The following is a 9,608-nucleotide window of genomic DNA, read 5'->3' on the forward strand; positions in this document are numbered from 1 at the left end:
CCGCAAAAAACCCTGAATGGTAAAATAACTGCCGTTTTATAGTACGAGGCGAAAAAAGTCCATACTAGATACCGCAATACTTTCATGTCCTATAAAATTTTTATAGGTCCCGCTAAAATATAGGCTTCGTCACGTCGATATTCCTGGTTCAAGTAACGGTTCAAGCAAACGCGGCAGGGATCACGGGATGACCATGGCGGGATCTGTAAAACAAGAAACGGTTGGTGGGAAGGAACTTTCATCTCCCGCCACGATCATCCCGTGATCCGTGCCGCGTTTGCTCGATCCTCCCCGAGCATCTCCACGCCACCTCACCAGAATACCTCGATGCCGGCGACCACTGGACTCTAGGAGGAGACGACGGAAGTGGCGGCGCTGCTTGATCCTCCCCGCACGAGGAGATGACGGAAGTGGCGTAGCTGCTGCCGCCGCCGCATGCCGCGTGAGGATTCGGTTGCTTTTTCTTTTTATGTGTGAGGGTGTTTTATGCTATTTTATGGGGATCCTTTTGTAAATTCAATTGGTACGGAATCTATTTTGCGGACATACAAATCGTATAGTAAATTCTCACAAATTTATTTTAGGGGATAATCGTACCCATGGGTGAATCGGCCGACAGCTCCCCGAAGAGCTCGTCCTCTGGGAGATCCTGACGCGCTTGCCGGTGAAGTCCCTCCTATTGTGTCGCGCCGTCTGCACATCCTGGCGCCGTAGCCTCACCTCCGACACGGGCCTCCTCCTAGCGCACCACCGCCGCCAGCGGGCGCTCCAGCTCGTCACCACCGGGAATGACTACAAGGGCAGGATCGACGCACTTGTAGTCATCGCAGGCCTTAACCCCTTTCCATTAAAGCATAACGGAAATACAAAGTTCACCGAACACAGACCCAGCACAAACGACTACAGCATAAGGAAGCTAGAAAGGGGTAAGGCGAGATCAAGCACCACTAGGAAACCCACTATGAGCACTCGTCATCGAGCAGCCCATCGCGGGGCGAAAACCCAGTGACACCGAATATCACGCAAACCACTAGACCTAAACAAAACAAGGTAATCTCCAATAGGAACCATCACAGTACAGCACCACCAAGTCCGTAGGCCAACACAAAGGAGGGCAAAAGCACTCGTACAGGAGAGAGACTAAACTAAACTGGCACACATTGACTTGAAGCTTTTGCAATGGTGGAGAAGTCTCAGTTCGTCGTTGATGGAGGCGCACAGATCCTCATCATCGTCGAAGCATTCGACCTCAGCATCTTGGCTCCGCGCTCCATGGACTCCCGTTCCTCACCAGCCATCAGACCTGCCCAGTATGTCAAAAAGCCACAAGCAGCATACACCACATTAAAAGGACTTTTAAGAGATTTGTGTTCAAAGGTAGCCTAATTGCGACTGATCCAAATTGCCCAGCATATAGCTGTCAGTCCAAAAGTATAAAATTTAGCCCCATCAGGAAGGAAGATGTAACACCAGGAGAAGTACTGCCAAAGGTTGTTTGGACACAACAATGTGCCTAACACACCCCCAACCGTTCTCCAAACCACCCGAGCAACAGGACAAGTAAAGAAGAGGTGGTGCGAGGTTTCCACCTCATTGCAGAACGAGCACTTAGGATTTCCTGCCCATCTACGTCTTTTCATGACATCTCGAGTCAAAACCGCATCTTGGAACAATTGCCAAAGAAAGATCTGAATCTTAAGAGGGATTTTTGCTTTCCATATCCATCTGAAGTTACACCCCGCTAGGGTTCTCTCCAAATAGGTATAGACCGATTTGGTCGAGAATTTACCCTTTTCCCCCAACCTCCAGCTAATATGATCCGTCTCATCGGATAAATGCCAAGAGTTAACCACCTTAACAAGATCGTTCCACTGATCTGTAAGGGGAGGATGAAGGTTCCTTCTAAAAAGATCACTATCCTCAAAGTTTTTAAATTCAGCAACAGTAATCTCCTGATAATTACATATGCTGAATAAAGCCGGAAACTTAGTACGCAAGGGAGCATCACCCCTAATGGGGTCATTCCAGATTCTGGCTATATTCCCAGAGTTTAAAATCACTTCTCTACCCTCCATATATATCTCCTTTACTTTTACAATAGCTTTCCATATGGGGGAGTCCCCAAACTTACTCTTCACTGAGGGAATCGTGTCATTTTTAAAGTATTTAGCATGGATTATCTCCTGCCAAAGGCCTTGTTGGGTTTCCAGTTTCCACCACCATTTTGTAAGGAGACTGATGTTTTGCCTGTGCAAGTCTTTAACTCCCAAACCCCCTTTATTCTTAGTGGTGTTGCTTCCTGATGATAACTCTGAGCCAGATTGAGGAAGCAGATCTAGTTGTCCATGCCATCCAAGTTCACTGCACCGTAAACTGAGTGAGTGGCTCTAGGCTCTTAGTTGACGATCCTTATTATTCCTGGTTATCTGTGTTCAGTGTCAAGCAGAATCCACCGAAACTTGGCTATCTGAAATGAGATGTTGATGTTATAAGCAATTGCTAGCGGATAGCAAACTAGATGAAAATATTTATCTTGAGATAATCATATTGTACACCATAGTTTTGGGGCATATTCTCTATCGGTAGGTGTTGTGCCGATTGTCCTTAGTGTCCTATCCATACTTTTGATCGTGTTATTGTGTAGGCTTATTTCTTGTGTAGTTCTCATTTTTTTCCCAAATGCTTATGTTGTAACACATAAGCTTCATGAACTCTTGATTTTTGTGCTCTTGATTAAACTGCCGTATCTGCCCAAATTAAATGCCTCCTAATATCAGTCCTTGCTATATACTTTGTCTGTATTTGTTCTGTACTGGTAACCCTACTCCTACGGTAACAAGTAGCAATGTAGTGTTAATTCATAGTCCCTCCATTCCAAAATATTTGTCTTTCTAGAGATTTCAACAAGTAACTACATACGGAGCAAAATGAGTGAATCTACACTGAAATATTTCTGTATACATCCGTATGTGATAGTCCATTTGGAATCTCTAAAAAGACAAATATTTAGGAACGGAGGGAGTATGATATTTGATAGTCGTCTTCATAGCATGTTTTTCGTTTTGAAAAATATTGATTCCTGCTTTTCACCGTATTTATTGATTGTCTAGAAGTACCTATTCACGCACTTTGGTTAGCTTTTCTTGTAAATCTGTATTATCCTGACATAAGCATTTTTCCATGATATTCTTTCTGGTTGTCTTGAGATATATACCAAATGCAGCCCTAAAAGCAGACCCATGCATGTGTATGCATAGTAACATATTTGACATATGCCTTTCTCAATTTTTCTGTAACAAGTTTTTCTTACGGAAGTTTTATTAGGAATAGGACTATTATTCCCTAAGCCCGGATGAATGGCACCAACCCACCAGGTTCCCTTTGAAACCACTTAGCCCGGCCCGAGTCAAATACAAGGCCACTGTCATCTTTGAAACCACTTAATAACCTCAGAGAAGACCCCCAAGGTAGATGGTTTTAGAATGTTGAAGGACAAGGCTGAGAGGGCCAAATCTAAACAAAACATTTTTATCTAATTTCATCACCCCTACTGGCTGAAAGATCCTGCAAAAGTGTATGGGCAAAAGGTGTTGAGATCAAATGGTTACTTAATTTGTTTTCTGTACAAAGTACTGTGGTTTTCAAATGTCAGCTTGCTTATGGTATACAGTTGACACTGGTATCAGATAAAATGCACACACTCGTAATCTTCTTGCACCACACTGGGATCAGATTTTTGACAACAGGCTGTTTTATTTTTATTTCCAACATTGTACAGTAGACTGACTAAGATATAAGTAGGGAACATTCTGTAACGTGCTTATGGAAATTGAGAGCAGAACGGATAACAAAATTGACTCGAAGCATAAGCCCAGACCCTGAAGCTTCTGTTGGACGATGTGGTCTAACTTCTCGCCCATCTCGCGGCTCATGTGGTTCACCCAGTACCATACTTTTCCTTCTATAAAATGAGGAACTATTAAAGTAAACTTTGTTTCCGTAGCTAACGCCCGCAACCTGGTTAACTTTAGGCTGGTAAGCATCTCAAAACTGGAGAGTCTCACCACCTCTTGAGCAACACCAGAGCTCTCCTCCTCTTCAGTCAGTGGTACGCCGAGGAATTTAGCTAACTTCCTCACAACTTGCACGGGATTTGAGGACGTATTTTATACCGCAACATCTGCAGAACTAGTCCACTCCAGCCAAGTTCGTTATTGCAATGTGACCCGAGTGAGTGGCTGCAGGTTCTTAGTTGATGTTGTTCATTTCTGGTTATCTGTCTTCAATATCAAGCAGAATCCACCAAGTTTCAGATGTTTTTTCTTTTCTTTCATTTCCTTTATTATGAGCTATGTTGGCCATCTGAAACAAAATGTTTACATTGTGCCCTTTTTGATTATACCCCAAATTAGATGATAGTATTTGCCTCGAGATAAACATATCCGACACTTGATATGTAAACATTTTGTCGCTGCAAGTGTATTTTCAGTAAACATTCTGCTTGTTTTCCTCTGTGTCCTATCCGTAATCTCAATCATATTATTTTTTAGCCTCTCGTTTTGTTCTCATTTTCTATCACATTATTGTTTTTACCGAATAATCTTTGGCCTAGCACCTAACAAATTTTTGTTGAAGATTTCAGTATTTTGTGCTAATTTTGTCCCCTCTATGAACAACCTGACAAGTACAATAATAGGATTATGTGGCACATCACTTCATCTCACTGTAAACCTGCTATCCCAGAAGCATTTAGAGTCTGTAAGATATACAGTTTACACTCTTTCAGGTGAAATACAGACCACTAAAATCAGTTACTGAGCAGCTAGTTGTAGCAAATGTATTGGTGAATGAATCAGCGTATCCCACCCTATGAGGCCAGATGCTGTTTTATTATTATTCTCAAAATTAAACCACAATCAACATACCACGCGACACATGTGATAAGCAATCCAAACAATAAAAGAAAAACACAATCAACATAGGGCTCTCCTCTCACCAACCAGAAGCAGCAGAGTGCAAAGGAGCACAGAACACATGACAAATGACTCTTGCTCAAAACACGAGCCCGGAACCATGGAGCTTCTGCTGGACGATGCGGTCGAGCTTCTCCCCCATCTCGCGGCTCATGTGGTTCACCCAGTCCCCTACCTCGCCTTTCCTGTAGAACACAGAGTTATCAAAGTGAACTCTATTCCCGTGACTGACACCACCGACCTGGTTCACCTCCAGTCCGGTGAGCGTCTCGAAGCTGCACATCCTCGCCACCTTGTCCGCGACGCCGAAGCTCTCCTCCTGCTCGGTCAGCGGGACGCCGAGGAAGCTCGCGAGCCTCCTCACGACCCGCGCTGGGTCCAGCTTGATCTCCTCGTACTTGAGGAAGAGGATGGTGTCTGGCCTCGCCACGCTCTCCTCCTAGTACTCGAGGCAGTGCTCCCAGAAGGGGTCGTAGGGCGAGAACCCCTCGCAGAACATGCCGAAGGCGTCGTCCATCTACAGGCCGGCGCCGCCGCGCCGCGCCGCCAGCTTGTTCTCAAAGTGCAGCCTGGAGACTAGGTGCCGGACGCGGCCTTTCTGCTCTTTTTTGCCTTTTGTCGTTTTCTCCCCTGTTTGAATTTAAGTTGGATTTCAGCTTGAGACTTGCGGGTGTTTGGGGAAGGGGTGTTTAGTCTCGTTCGAACAATCTCTCGTGTTCTGGCTGCCGCTTTGTGCCCATCCAGCTTCAGCTGCCTCCCCTCGCGAGCCCCTCGCGAGTCGGGCCAGGCCCAGCGTGCGCGCAGCCCGGACTGCCGCCACCGCGCCTTCTCAGGAGGCTTTCGCTACAGGTTCAATGGATTAGTTCGGAAGGCACTCAGGACACCACGGCCCTCCCACGGGCTTTTGGCAGCAAGCTGTTTTAGTTTTATTTCCAACACTATACCACAGTCAACGCAGGGCTCTAGACATGGAAAAAATATAAGTAGGGAACATGCTGTAACGTGGTTATGGAAATGTGGGATTGAGAGCTCTTGCAGACTTAAAAGAAACAATTCAAGCTCTTACAGAAATGCAAAGGAGAACACAACACATAACAAATGGCTCTTGCTCAAAACACAAGCCCTGACCCCTGGAGCTTCTCCTGGACGATGCCGTCGAGCTTCTCTCCCATCTCGCGGCTCATGTGGTTCACCCAGTCCCCTACCTCGCCTTTCCTATAGAACACGGAGTTATCAATGTGAACCTTATTCCCGAGGCTGCCGCCGCCAACCTGGTTCACCTCCAGCCCGGTGAGCGTCTCGAAGCTGCACATCCTCGCCACCTTGTCCGCGACGCCGGAGCTCTCCTCTTGCTCAGTCAGCGGGACACCGAGGAAGCTCGCGAGCCTCCTCACGACCCGCGCGGGGTTCAGCTTGATCTCCTCGTACTTGAGGAAGAGGATGGTGTCTGGCCTCGCCATGCTCTCCTCCCAGTACTCGAGGCAGTGGTCCCAGAAGGGGCCGTAGGGTGAGAACCCCTCGCAAAACATGCCGAAGGCGTCGTCCATCGACGGGCCGGCGCCGCCGCGCTGCGCAGCCAGTTTGTTCTCGAAGTGCAGCCTGGAGACGAGCGTGTCCTTGGGGTCCCGGCACAGGTACACCACCCGGCAGCCCAGTGACCGCGTCTCTGGCGGGAGCAGCGACATGGGCATGTGCGTGGCGAGGAGCCTCGGGGATGGGAGCGCGCCGAGGTCGACTACATGACCGCCGGCAGCACCAAGGATCTCGATGTACGGCACGAGGTGATGCGGGTGGCAGGTGAGGAGCGGGTGGTCGGCGCCGAGGCCGTGGCAGGACCGCGTGGTGACGGTGAAGGCAAGGGCCTTGAGCCAGGTGGTGCCACACTTAGGCTGGGTGGCGAGGACGACGTCGTCGGCGCGGGGCGTGAACGCCCGGCTGGCGAGCAGGACGCCCTCCAGGATCATCGGCTTGAACCAGAAGCCCTTGTACTGGATCATCGGCTGCGCCCACCCCTTGATGAGAGCGAGGATATGAAGTCTTTCAGGCTCTCATCGGATGGGGCGGCGTCTAACGGTGAGCTCTCAGTGGCGGTGGCGCTCTCTGGTGAACTCATCGGTGGAGGTGGAGTTGCCGGTTGGGCCATGGCTGGTGTGGGATGGGAGGCGAAACTGGCTGTCTTGGGCTCTTGGCTATGAATGGGTGTTGAAGAAGCTGGTTGGTGCGGTCACCACATCGAGCCGTTATAGTTTATGGAGGGAGCAGGATCTCGTGGCGCCTAAACTAATTACAAATTTACAACACGACGCATCCAGAACTTACTTTAATTCTGACGCATGCATGCATGGCTCCAACGACTCACACTAATCAGATCGTGCACTCCAAAGTGACATTGTCCCTTGAGATGATTGGATCGAAAATAAAGCTAATGTATCCCAACCAAAATATATATCCAAGTACATCTACTGGTTACATACATAACACTAGAAGAATGCAACAAACAGGACAAAGATTTCAAGAATATATTACAAGGTAGGAAGCATATCATTCTACGGCCATGCAAACGCAATAACACATCTCATCTTCATCAATCTTATTTCATCTCAAAGAACGGACGTCGAACAAATGTTGTCACGGAAACGATGCCGAGTAATTCACGTGCGGTTGTTGTTTTCGCCCTGGTCGCGTTTCACAAAATCCTAAAAGCTTGTCATCAATATCGTAGTGTAGAACACGCCCATAAAGCTCGATCAGCAACTCACGCTCGTTGAGCATAGCAATCCTCCTTAGACATCTCACCTTTAGATCAAGTTGTGGTTACACCTCCGGTGCCTACAAATCAATCCAAGACCTTAAGGCCAACCTTTACCTCATAATCCCACATCACAAAAGCACCTACAATATGATGCCATCAGAACCGGCACACGTCGCAAGCGCAATGCCTGAAGATAAAGTAGGGTTGGACAACGCATCGATCAGAATGTCTCAGCCACGGTGTTGAATACTATTTTTTTCTTCGAAAAGGGGCGCTTTATTACTTAAAAAATTTAAGCATCACACCCGGCCTCTGCATAAGTAAGATGCACACAGCCAAGCAAAGTCCTCACACAGAAACAAAAAATAAAAAGGCAAAATACAAAGAAACATGTAGAGTCCGTATAACACCTAAAGCACTTGAACTTTCGATTATATTAGTATAATTGAATTTCAAATTCAAATAATTTCAAAATAGACACAGATAGCACTTGAACTTACATTTATCATAAAAGAGCTACTAGCTTAGTGGAACATTGTCTACGCGCATGCTGTGAGGTGCTACCACACTTTACTATACATTGAGCGTTTGTATTCAAAAAATTCAAAAAGATCGAAATTTGTTGCTGGAAATGCCCATTTACCGAGGGGGACTGAAATATGCGGTAACCATGGTAAATCTCAAAATTTCGAGCGGTAACCAAAACCCTGATCAACATACGGTATAGGGCTCTCCCCAACAAGAAGAAGCGGAGTGGAAAGGAAAACAGAACAGATAACAGATGACTCTTGCTCAAAACACAAGCCCAGACCCCTGGAGCTTCTCCTAGACGATGCGGTCGAGCTTCTCCCCCATCTCTCGGATCATGTGGTTCACCCAGTCCCCTACCTCTCCTTTTCGATAAAACATGGAATATAAATATAAACATTATTCCCATGGTCAACCCCACCGACCTGGTTCACATGTAGCCCGGTGAGCTTCTCGAAGCTGCACAGCGTCGCCACTTCCTCCGCGACGCCGGAGCCCTCCTCCTCCTTGGTCAGCGGGACGCATAGGAAGCTTGCTAGCCTCCTCACGACTCGCGTCGGGTCCTGCTTGAACTCCTCGTACTTGAGGAAGAGGACGGTGTCCGGCCTCAACATGCTATCCTTCCAGTACTCGTGGCAATGGTCCCAGAAGGGGCTCTTGGGTGAGAACCCCTCGCAGAACATGCCGAAGGCGTCTTCCATCGATAGGGCCGAGTGATCCTGATCCACCATGTTCTCGAAGTGCAGCCTGGAGACGAGTGTGTCCTTGGGATCGCGGCACAGGTACACAAACCGACAGCCGAGCGACCGCGTCTCCGGCAGGAGCAGCGACATGAGCATGTGCGTCGCAAGAAGCCTCAGGGATGGGAGCACATCGAGGTTGGCGTGGTTTCGGCCAGCAACACCAGGGATCTCGATGAATGGCACGAGGAGTGGGTGGTCGACGGCACTGAGGCCATGGTGGGACCTAGTGGCGATGGCGAAGTCAAGGGCCTTGAGCCAGGTGGTGCCGCACTTTGGCTGCGTGACGAGGATGATGTCTTCTGCTCGGGGCATGAAGGCCCGCCTTGAACGCAAGACCCCCTCCAGCATATTCTGGTTGAACCAGTAGCTCTTGTACCGGATGAGCGGCTGCGACCACCCCTCCCTTGATGGGAGGGAGGATATGAACTCCTTGAGGCTCTCTTTCGATAGGGCGTCGTCCGGCAAGCTCTGGGCAGTGGCGCCCTCAGGTGAGCTCGTCGATGGCGGCAGAGAGGTGGCATCTGATCACCGGCAGAGAGGTGGCTACCATGGTCATCGTGGTGGTCGCGGTGGGAGAAACCGTTACCGCCAGCATCCTCCGCCGCCGGTCAT

The 9,608-nt window shown here is 48.3% G+C and overlaps 3 pseudogenes; all 3 read right to left on the minus strand.

The window, feature by feature from the left end:
* Positions 1 to 4,976: 4,976 nt before the first annotated feature.
* Positions 4,977 to 5,505, minus strand: LOC123040195 (cytosolic sulfotransferase 5-like; annotated as a pseudogene).
* A 431-nt stretch (positions 5,506 to 5,936) lies between these two features.
* LOC123040193 (cytosolic sulfotransferase 5-like) lies at positions 5,937 to 7,155 on the minus strand (annotated as a pseudogene).
* A 1,362-nt stretch (positions 7,156 to 8,517) lies between these two features.
* On the minus strand, positions 8,518 to 9,608 carry LOC123038862 (cytosolic sulfotransferase 5-like; annotated as a pseudogene).

Source organism: Triticum aestivum, chromosome 2B (assembly GCF_018294505.1).
Source record: "Triticum aestivum cultivar Chinese Spring chromosome 2B, IWGSC CS RefSeq v2.1, whole genome shotgun sequence".
Classification (NCBI taxonomy): domain Eukaryota; kingdom Viridiplantae; phylum Streptophyta; class Magnoliopsida; order Poales; family Poaceae; genus Triticum; species Triticum aestivum.